The 8,498-nt window shown below is 30.1% G+C and overlaps 1 pseudogene; it reads right to left on the bottom strand.

Moving 5' to 3' along the window:
• Positions 1 to 289: 289 nt before the first annotated feature.
• On the bottom strand, positions 290 to 425 carry LOC132301817 (U2 spliceosomal RNA; annotated as a pseudogene).
• Positions 426 to 8,498: the final 8,073 nt, after the last annotated feature.

The following is an 8,498-nucleotide window of genomic DNA, read 5'->3' as shown; positions in this document are numbered from 1 at the left end:
TACTGAAACTCTTTGCCAAGAAAATAGTACTACACTGATCTTAGTCAAAAGACCAAGAAAGGTTAGCCAAAAGGCCAACCCAAAAAAATTTAGTACTACACTTGATCTTAGCCAAAAGGCGAGAAGGTGTGATTATTATTTCTTTAGCTCTGTAGTTTTATAAGAGTCTTTCATGTAATCTTTTTTACTTAAAATCAATGTGAAACTTTGTAATTTGAATTAAAATCTTTTTATATTTTGTTAATTTGAATTAATTTTAATTTTATTAAGTAATTTTGAGTTTTATAGAATTTATATCAATTAATAAATAAATACTGAAATATTGAACTTGATCTTAGCCAAAAGACCAAGAAAGGTTAGCCAAAAGGCCGACCTAAAAAAATTTAGTACTACACTTGATCTTAGCCAAAAGGCCGAGAGAGTGTGATTATTATTTTTTTAGCTCTATAGTTTTATAAGAAGCTTTTATGTAATCTTTTTTACTTAAAACCAACGTGGGACTTTGTAATTTGAAATAAACTCTTTTTATATTTTGTTGATTTGAATTAATTTTAATTTTATTAGGTAATTTTGAGTTTTATAGAATTTATATCAATTAATAAATAAATACTGAAATACTGAAACACTGAAACACTTTGCACATTTAATAATAGTATATATATAGATATAAAGATATATATATACACACACACACACATATATGGCATTTGGTAGCATGAAATTATGTTTCAAAATTAGAATTGAAAACTATTTTAGTTCAAATGTTAAATATATTTTTGTCCAAGTTTTTGCATTCATAATATTTTAGTTATTTATTTTAGTTATTCAATGGAATTCTCATAGTTTGTGGTAGCTTTTCAAAATTATTAGGATAAACTAATGAAAATTTTATGAGTTACTATGCGGGTTGAATATGGAAGTTTGATGTAAAAAATAAGAATAGTGATAGGGAAACCGAATGATTATCCCTGAATTGTCACCGAATCTCACGTGGTTAAACCACATTAAGTTCATTAAATATTCCTAAAGAGTGAAAATTTAAAATCATCTCTCACCTCACATGTTTTGAGTGAATCTTACACTAATCATAGTTGTCCTCAACCTCAGGACATGGGTTCTATTTATAGGTTTCCCATTTTTTTTCCTACAATCTAAATCCAAACTCCTTTCCATCAATGATTTCAAAACGAAAAGAAAAAATGAAGTGCAAAAACTAAAAGAAAAATTGGAGAAAATCCTAATATAATGAAGAAGGTAATATAATGAAGGTGAATAATCTTCTAAAATTGTTTAGAAAACAAAAGTATAAAATTAGCAAATAGAATATACAACAGAAGCATATATGTATATACACATAGATATAGACATAGATATATTATCCTACTTTTTTAAAATATATATATATATTAAAACTCATCATTTGATGAACACACACTTTGGAACTGGACAGTGGGCACACCCCTTTTCTTTCTTTTTTTCCCATCGGTTTTTATGTTTATTTTTTTATTTTTCTTTTGGTTTGCATTTTTCGATTTCATTCACATGAGTTCCTAAACTGTAAATCATTGCCATTGTGTACTACGATTAAAACTTAGAGTTTGATCCAGTTTGTGCAGTTGAAGATGAAACCCACCCAAGTCACGTGAGGTGAGAGAGGATGTTGAATCCTACCTATCTTAAAAGACATATAATGAATCCTATCTGTCTTTGGCCACATCAAATTCGGTGAAATTTCGGGTATTACCATTCGGGGTTTCTATCATTATTCAAAAAATAATTTAAAGGAGTGAATATGTTTTTACTTGTTCTTAATTGGAATTTTAAATTATTTTAATTTAATAAAAACCCACAAAACAAAAATAGAGTGTAAATAAAGTAAATAAAGTTTGAGAAATGATACCAGGATTTTTGTGTGTGGAAACCCTTAGTTGGAATAAATCTAACCAATCGACAACCACAAAGATTTTCGCAATCTATCCATTTTTTTCGACACCCACTCCACTTTACCAAGAATTAGTTGTTAAATATCTCATGCCCACTCTCGCTACTCCTCGTTCAATTATTGCATACGTTTTTTTTTTTTTTTTTTCTTGAACTATTCTTGTAGAAGGGTTGCAGGTAGATTACGAACATTACGCAAATGCTTTGACCCCTTTATAATGTGATCGATGCAAATTCTGAATTGGTGATGGCAAAATAAAAATCATGCTTTTGTTGAAAAAAATCAACTAGATCTTCAATAGCTTGAAAACTAATTAGATAGAGAACACCCGTTCATGACCACTCTCGTATAATAGTGTGTACCCTCAAGTATATAAAGATATACCAAAATTTTTTTTTTTTTCATTAAAACCTTACCTAATCTTTAAAGAAAGAAAGTTTATATAGACTTAGAAAGTCCCCAAATATATGAAAATATGTTTTAAAATCGTCGTGTTTCACTTAACAACGTTGGGTTGGTTATTGGAAAATGGGCCGTGGATCCCTTGATCTGATCCATTGTTTACACACCATAACTTGGCCCATGAAGACTACTAAAAACTTCAATAAAATATTATCCTAGTCAATGCATTCATTAAAAGAATGTGGGTCCGTTTTGAGCTGGATAAATGGTTCTAAATATACTCTTTTTTTTTCCTAATAAAATATACTTATTTCTCAGTTCAATGGATGCAAATATGCTAATTTCTTAGTTCAAGACTTCAAACTCCTTATGGACCAAGTTAGAGTTATTGTATAATGCTAATTTCTTGTAAGGCAAGTCTTATTCTCTAAGAAATTTTATGCAAGACAAGTTTTGATCATTAAGAAATTATAATCTTTGAGCAACAATAAGGAATTGGGTGTGGGACTCTACAATACTAATGAGGAGATGAGCAATAGTGAACAATGTAAATACTAGGGTATTAATTATTGAGAAGTATGAGTGAAGAGACATGTAACTTGTAAGGTTAGCCTCGTGGGGACAATGAAGACGAGAGGGTATGTCTCAGTACACAGTATAAGGTTTGAGTATTCCTCTTCTGTCCCGGATTGCATAGGGAAAGCTCTAGGAGAGTGAATATATATATATATATACATGTTGTTCCAGTGTTGGTAATTCTATAAAAAATTGTAATATCTCCTCATTATTATTGTATATTTTCCTCATCTGTGAACGTAGCGCTCATTTAGGGTGAACTACGTACGTATATCTTGTGTTCTCCATGTGTGTTATTGCTTTAATACTCTGGTTGGATTTTTAATTTAATTGCATATGCTTTCTTGGGAAGTGCAATAGGTTGCACTATTACCAACATGTCACGTTCACTCGCGAAGTTAGGATTTCAATTCAAGGGGCACAATGCAAAAAAATAAAAATAAAATAATAATAAAAATAAAGAGGAGAAGAAGAAGAAGAACCATCTAGGCCGTAGAAGAAGAAGAAAAAAGAATGACATAACTTTGAAAAAAAAAAGAAATAGAACGTGATTGAATTAAGCAAAGAAATTTTACATTTAATTTTAAGAAAATTAAAGGAATTTAAATATATAATAAATAGGAAAATAAAAAAAAATAAATAAAGAGAACAGGTTGGGGGCAATACTTACGTCCTCACGGGTGAAGGAATAATATTGGTAAGTATGTATCCCACAATTTCTTATTTGGTAATTAAAATATACTCAATCATTCATTATAATTTGGTAATTAAAGAAAATGTGTCTATATGTTATTGATTCACATCGACCCTACGTACACTTTCCTGGGTAGTGTGTTTCGCGCTTCTTCTTCTGCGCAGACTGCGTGTCTCGTTACATACTAAGTAGGGGCGGCAATTTGTGTTCGCGGGTCGTAATCGTGTCGTGTCGATTTAAGAGTATTCTATTAAACAACTTAACCCGAACACGATCCGTTTAATAATCGAATCAGTAACCCTTAACACTAACCCGACCTATTTATTAAACAGGTTACACGTGTAACCCGTTTAATAACATATTTAATAAAATTAAATATTTTATTATTTAAATTATTAATAATACTCGATCAAACATTAAATATTAGAAAAATATAAGTTTCAATCCAACTAAATTACTAAATAATCTCTAATCTACGAGAGAGCAAATTATAAGATACAAGTTTAAATAGTTATTTTGGAATTTAAATAAAAAATTATTTATAACACATATAGTTAAATGAGTTACACGGTTGAACCTCTCAATCCAAACACGATACGATTAACTAAACGCGTTAATCGTGTCGACCCATTTACAATCCAAACTCGTTTAAGGTCAACCTAAATTTATTTAAATTGTATAATATTCGAATCGTATTGACGTATTGTGTCAAAATTTGTTACCAAAATACTAAGGTACAAAATATATCAAAGATAAAGTTTCAAAAATCTTGCGTCTGACATTGGGCCAGATAACAAACATCCCGCGTCTCAGGTGGGATTTAAATCTTTCTACGTCCCCATTTAGAAAGGAGATATTATATCATTTAGGAGTACTCCTTTTGGTCAGATAAGGGACAAGTCGCTTTACAAAAGAAATTTAAGTAGTCTACCTGGAAAGTTGAAAGAAGTATTGGAAAGTTTGCTCAGATGGTGGCCGGTGATCACTGTTGGATTTCGACTGGTGGCCATTACATCGAACTCTAGCTAGAGCTAGTCACAATATATACTTTATATCTCTTTCACTCGTGCATTTTCTTCCACTCAAAGTCACAGGTCGGTCGTGGAAGCTTTATTACTTGTCTTCAAATCACTTGATTATAATATTCAGTTTTCTCTCTCTATATAGCACGTATGATCAGTTTAAGTACATGCATATATATAGGGTGACAAATTATCACATGACACGATAACCCGATACGAATACGACACGAGTTAAAAAGGTTTAGATTTGGCATAAACGGGTTTGGGTCATAAAAGGGTAGACACGATTAACCCATTTACTTAACCGTGTCGAGTTAGGGTTAAGGAGTTCAACCTGTGTAACCCGTTTATGACCCATTTAACTCAACATGTTATAATCACGAATATAACCTATGTAGTATGTTACCTGTTTAAACCCAATTACTATGAATAGTTAAGTCATTTCAATATAAACCTTGTCTATACCTTATGATTTTTCTTTTTATTTTGAATATTTGGGTTAATTATGATAATTTTTTCTGTTATTTAGTATTTGATTAAATATTAAATGTCTCGTTTTAATAAACAGATCATTAAACGGGTTATAGTATTCAGTTTTCTCTCTCTATATAGTATGTATGATCAGTTTAAGTACATGCATATATCCCTATCTTGCTCTGCAATTATTCTTCACTTTTCTCTTTAGATTCTTTTCTTCGCAATTGGGTGGTTTAAAACATTTTAATTTGGACACAAGTTGCTGTCGTACTCAGCATGAGTCACGAAGCGTTGACTTCAATGTATTGTTTACTTGCCGATTAAGTAAACTACTATGGTGTTTTTTTATTATTATTATTTTTATTTTTAAGCCAGCAAGAAATTCAGAGCACTTAGATTTGAGTTCAATTAAATACATTGTGAAAAATTTCTTTTCTAATTTTGATAATGCTGATTTTCAGTCAATATTTAGTATTTTGTAATATAGTACTACATTTTGGAATCTAAGACGGAAAGAAAGACAAAACAAAAACAAATTAATTTGTTTCGTAGTAGTTTTTATTTGTAATTTCTTCTATTGTCATATTATCATTTAAGTAATTTATTTTTAAAATATTTACTGTCTAATATTTTTCCTCCCTACGAGTCATTACGCTTGGGAAACCCATTCAAAGTTTCAAACCGTTTCTCTTATGTTATTCGGGTGAATTGTATATATTCACAAATGAATTCTCAAGCTATATCAAATTTTACTACAAATTAGTGGTTGTTGTAGATCTCCTCAGATAGAAGGTTGTGTTTTCAAGCTCTTATTCTTATTTATTAAAAAATAGAAATATAATAATTATCCTAAATTAAATTGAACTCACAAATCACATTAGACATAATTTATACAAATTAGTTAAGGAATAAGACTGCCATTTGTGATGGATATATATGTTACAATTTTATCAACTTAAATGCCAAGTACTAGGAATAAGACTGCCATGATGTAATTCCTCTCCTTCCTTTGTCATTATAATTATACTTTTGTCATATTGAGAAGGGTCGTTATATGTTATGACATGTTTATTATATTAATTTTTTTTTTTTTTAAATACAAAAGATGTTGGAGACTTGGAACGTTATTTGTATTGTTTTCAAAATTGTTATTATGCTTGTATTTTATAATATTTGTATTTGAGACTATAAGATGTGTTAGTTAAGTTTTTTTAGATGTGTCAGTAAAATGTCTTAAATATGTTAATTAAGTGTCCAAATAAATAAAATTATTTCTAAATTATGGATCCGCTTGTCAATTATCAAATGCATGTTTTATAGAATTTCATGTCCGACACGAATAGCGCACCTCTATAAAAACCTCCATTTCAGTTAACGCTTGAGAGATTGGATAAGAATAAAACAAAATTATCCTACGTCTCTCCTTTTGACAAATAGAAGCAAGTACTCTTGCCTTTCTCCTTTTTTTTTTTTTTTTTTTTTTTTTTTTTTTTAAGGTTCCCATTTTTATGTTTTCATTACTCATTAGTTTTTCCTGTGCTAGTTTGACTGGACTATACCTAAGATTTTGCCATTTTCTTTTAAAAGAAATGACATGAAGTTATTTAAAACTTTTCATACTTAAATTTCAATTTTATCTTCACGTGGAAAGAAAAAAGAAGAGAAGGAAAGATACCCATTTGAGTTGCTTTTAAGATAGCTAATTTTTTTTTTTTGTGTTATTCAATTTTAAGTTGACACTGTCTGGTTGGAGGGATAAGAGATGAGATAAAATCAATTTTTGTATTTAGTTAGAAGAAAGGAAAAGAAAGGAAGGAGAGGGATGCTTAATCCCTCCCTCTTTTATATTTTGGGCAAATTGTACTCACACTTCATGAAGTTGGGTCATATTTCACTTAGATTAACATTTTGATTTTAAATATCACTTACATTTATATTAGTGGTTTACTATTTCACTTACATTCTAAATGTCACTTTTTGATGAGTCAAAATGCTTTTGAAGTGTTAATGATTATATTACCCGTTGAGCTTGTGTTGACTATTATATTACCCTTTGACTCTATTTTAGAAATTTAGAAACGGGAAATCACAGAATAAGAGGCGGTAGTGCAGAGACTCAGAGAAAGCAGATCGGATCCATAGTTATTTTAATACAATATATTATTTTATTACTTTTTCTTTTTTAGCTAAGCATCTTTCTTCACTAAAAAAAATAGCAAGTAAAAAGTGTTTTTTTTTTTTTTTCAATATATAAAATTACTTCTTATCGCTACCTTATTTTATTTTATTCTACATTTTTTTTTTCCTTTTTCCTTTTCTTTTATTACTTAGATCACAACTCTCAAGTGCCATAGGTCACCTATTGCTTATATATATAAAAAATATATAGATAATACATTAATATGCAAATAATTAACTGAAGTTACTAATTCATTCTATTCAACTTCAAATCGGATTCCATTTGCAACACATCCACTCAAAGTTTGAGGAAAAAAATAATAGATTCACTTTGATAAATAGATTTATCTAATAAATATTATGACTCATAATTAAAATTTAATTTAATTAAAGAATGAAAATATTGCATACGTGCTATCAATCATTTAATTGCCATTGAAAAGTAGTCAATGCAGTCCCAATTCAAACTTTTTTGAGGTTTTTTATTTTTTATTTATTTATATAATTTTTGCTCCCCTAATAATAAAATGATTGATAATAGAAATGTGAATGAGGTTTTTTATTTTTTATTTATTTATGTAATTTTTTAAGTGTAATTTTAATTGTGCACAATTTAGGGGAGGGTAAAAAAATTTGGGAGAAGTCGTTTTACTTATTCACGAAGCAAAAAACATATTTTTTAAATGTCAAAATTTATTCTTTGATAGACTATGTTAAGATTAGATATATTTAGTTGTGTATTTTTACCTTATTTTTGTTATATTTTAAATATCTTATTATTTACAAAGTTAGTTTCAATTAACCAAAACGATTATGTAGAATTCCAATTTTAACAACCTTCTTTACACATAACCCATCTTCTCTCTCCTCCAATCTCTCTCTCTGTGCACCGACCACTCCTCTGACGGCAGCGGATGATTCCGCGTCGTCCTCCCTCAGGGCCGATGGTGGGATTGGTTTTGGAGTCGATGAATTCGGCCAGGCGAGAGAAGTCTCCGGCGTCCATCTAAAGCGAATCATCCTTGAGGTTGCGGGCATCGGGGCTGATGAGGCGGATGTGAGGGAGAGTTTTGACGCCGAACTGTGCAAAAGTGGTTTGGGACTCTGCGACTCGGTCCGAGTTGGACTCGGAAGAGACGGTGTTGACGCCGTCGATTGCCACTGTCACCTCGGCCGGATCCGGTGTATTTTTCCCGAGCGTAATTCT

The sequence above is a fragment of the Cornus florida genome, unplaced genomic scaffold (assembly GCF_030987335.1).
Source record: "Cornus florida cultivar Cherokee Brave unplaced genomic scaffold, ASM3098733v1 CherokeeBrave_3.0.0_Hap2_Chr03, whole genome shotgun sequence".
NCBI classification, from domain to species: Eukaryota; Viridiplantae; Streptophyta; class Magnoliopsida; order Cornales; family Cornaceae; genus Cornus; species Cornus florida.
Note: the sequence above shows the minus strand (reverse complement) of the source record. Positions and strands in the feature narration are given on the sequence as shown.